The sequence below is a fragment of the Oncorhynchus keta genome, chromosome 30 (genome assembly GCF_023373465.1).
Source record: "Oncorhynchus keta strain PuntledgeMale-10-30-2019 chromosome 30, Oket_V2, whole genome shotgun sequence".
Taxonomy (NCBI): domain Eukaryota; kingdom Metazoa; phylum Chordata; class Actinopteri; order Salmoniformes; family Salmonidae; genus Oncorhynchus; species Oncorhynchus keta.
The window spans coordinates 7932527-7935896 of NC_068450.1; the positions used below are offsets into that span (position 1 = coordinate 7932527).

General features: G+C 41.5%; 1 long non-coding RNA gene across 2 annotated transcripts; it reads right to left on the reverse strand.

Annotated features, from left to right (window-relative positions):
• Positions 1-603: 603 nt before the first annotated feature.
• LOC127913757 (uncharacterized) lies at positions 604-1524 on the reverse strand. Of its 2 annotated transcripts, none has more exons than XR_008086647.1 (3): positions 1490-1524; positions 682-751; positions 604-649 (listed from the first exon to the last, which is right to left on the reverse strand). It is a non-coding gene; the product is annotated as an uncharacterized LOC127913757 (long non-coding RNA). The 2 variants fall into 2 exon arrangements; XR_008086646.1 differs by lacking the exon at positions 1490-1524 and adding an exon at positions 1090-1124.
• Positions 1525-3370: the final 1846 nt, after the last annotated feature.

Sequence of the window (3370 nt, forward strand, 5' to 3'; positions counted from 1 at the left end):
TACTGGCCCAAAACTATAACCAAAATGCTACCTGCCACAATTCTATTGATGGGACTCTTTTGGTGTTGTACTCTTGAAGACTGTTATTACCAACTCACTGTTCAAAGACTGTTAGGGGTCAAGAGAGGCTGTTTATCTTCCTCTTGTATGTGGCTTTACAGGCCAATTGGGAGATTTGGGGTAGAAAAGCTAGACCGACACTTAAAAGAAACATGCGTCTTCTCGACAACAGTACCACTATTGACTTTGTACTTCTTACAATGTTTTGTAAATATAACATCTTGTTTTGTAGACCCAGATTATGAAGTACGTGTCCCGTACATTGTATTTCTACAGCGTAAATGTGACATTCTTTACTCTCATCAAATGCTGCCAGGGAGAGAGAACAGAAAATGAACGTCTTCATCTTTCAACCACGCCCGCCTCGGGAAAATCCAGCTCCGACTCGCGGAGATTAATGATCAAGTTTCTGGATTCCAATACAAACGTAACAAAAAACATTGATGAGAATATGCCTACTGAAATACATTAACTTAAACATGAGCTACCTCAGTTACATATTTCTCTGAAAATCAACTCAAAGTACTGTTGCTCCCTGTATATAGCCATGTTAGTACCTGGTACTCACTGTATATAGCCATGTTAGTACCTGGTACTCCCTGTATATAGCCATGTTATTACCTGGTACTCACTGTATATAGCCATGTTAGTACCTGGTACTCACTGTATATAGCCATGTTAGTACCTGGTACTCACTGTATATAGCCATGTTAGTACCTCCCTGTATATAGCCATGTTAGTACCTCCCTGTATATAGATAGCCATGTTAGTACCCGGTACTCCCTGTATATAGCCATGTTACTACCTGGTACTCCCTGTATATAGCCATGTTACTACCTGGTACTCCCTGTATATAGCCATGTTACTACCTGGTACTCCCTGTATGTAGCCATGTTACTACCTGGTACTCCCTGTATATAGCCATGTTATTACCTGGTACTCCCTGTATATAGCCATGTTATTACCTGGTACTCCCTGTATATAGCCATGTTATTACCTGGTACTCCCTGTATATAGCCATGTTAGTACCTCCCTGTATATAGCCATGTTAGTACCTGGTACTCCCTGTATATAGCCATGTTAGTACCTGGTACTCCCTGTATATAGCCATGTTATTACCTGGTACTCCTGTATATAGCCATGTTATTACCTGGTACTCCTGTATATAGCCATGTTAGTACCTGGTACTCCCTGTATATAGCCATGTTATTACCTGGTACTCCTGTATATAGCCATGTTAGTACCTGGTACTCCTGTATATAGCCATGTTAGTACCTGGTACTCCCTGTATATAGCCATGTTAGTACCTGGTACTCCCTGTATATAGCCATGTTATTACCTGGTACTCCCTGTATATAGCCATGTTATTACCTGGTACTCCCTGTATATAGCCATGTTAGTACCTCCCTGTATATAGCCATGTTAGTACCTCCCTGTATATAGCCATGTTAGTACCTGGTACTCCCTGTATATAGCCATGTTAGTACCTGGTACTCCCTGTATATAGCCATGTTATTACCTGGTACTCCCTGTATATAGCCATGTTAGTACCTCCCTGTATATAGCCATGTTAGTACCTCCCTGTATATAGCCATGTTAGTACCTGGTACTCCCTGTATATAGCCATGTTATTACCTGGTACTCCCTGTATATAGCCATGTTATTACCTGGTACTCCCTGTATATAGCCATGTTAGTACCTCCCTGTATATAGCCATGTTAGTACCTCCCTGTATATAGCCATGTTAGTACCTCCCTGTATATAGCCATGTTAGTACCTCCCTGTATATAGCCATGTTAGTACCTCCCTGTATATAGCCATTTTAGTACCTCCCTGTATATAGCCATGTTAGTACCTGGTACTCCTGTATATAGCCATGTTAGTACCTGTTAGTACCTGGTACTCCTGTATATAGCCATGTTATTACCTGGTACTCCCTGTATATAGCCATGTTAGTACCTCCCTGTATATAGCCATGTTAGTACCTCCCTGTATATAGCCATGTTAGTACCTGGTACTCCCTGTATATAGCCATGTTATTACCTGGTACTCCCTGTATATAGCCATGTTATTACCTGGTACTCCCTGTATATAGCCATGTTAGTACCTCCCTGTATATAGCCATGTTAGTACCTCCCTGTATATAGCCATGTTAGTACCTCCCTGTATATAGCCATGTTAGTACCTCCCTGTATATAGCCATGTTAGTACCTCCCTGTATATAGCCATGTTAGTACCTCCCTGTATATAGCCATGTTAGTACCTGGTACTCCCTGTATATAGCCATGTATTACCTGGTACTCCCCGTATATAGCCATGTTATTACCTCCCTGTATATAGCCATGTTAGTACCTCCCTGTATATAGCCATGTTAGTACCTGGTACTTCCTGTATATAGCCATGTTATTACCTCCCTGTATATAGCCATGTTAGTACCTGGTACTCCCTGTATATAGCCATGTATTACCTGGTACTCCCCGTATATAGCCATGTTATTACCTCCCTGTATATAGCCATGTTAGTACCTCCCCGTATATAGCCATGTTAGTACCTGGTACTTCCTGTATATAGCCATGTTATTACCTCCCTGTATATAGCCATGTTAGTACCTGGTACTCCCTGTATATAGCCATGTTATTACCTGGTACTCCCCGTATATAGCCATGTTAGTACCTCCCTGTATATAGCCATGTTAGTACCTCCCTGTATATAGCCATGTTAGTACCTCCCTGTATATAGCCATGTTAGTACCTGGTACTCCCTGTATATAGCCATGTTAGTACCTGGTACTCCCTGTATATAGCCATGTTAGTACCTCCCTGTATATAGCCATGTTAGTACCTGGTACTCCCTGTATATAGCCATGTTAGTACCTCCCTGTATATAGCCATGTTAGTACCTCCCTGTATATAGCCATGTTATTACCTCCCTGTATATAGCCATGTTAGTACCTCCCTGTATATAGCCATGTTAGTACCTCCCTGTATATAGCCATGTTAGTACCTCCCTGTATATAGCCATGTTAGTACCTGGTACTCCTGTATATAGCCATGTTAGTACCTCCTGTATATAGCCATGTTAGTACCTGGTACTCCTGTATATAGCCATGTTAGTACCTCCTGTATATAGCCATGTTAGTACCTCCCTGTATATAGCCATATAGCCATTTAGTACCTCCTCCTGTATATAGCCATGTTAGTACCTCCCTGTATATAGCCATGTTAGTACCTCCCTGTATATAGCCATGTTAGTACCTCCCTGTATATAGCCATGTTAGTACCTGGTACTCCTGTATATAGCCATGTTAGTA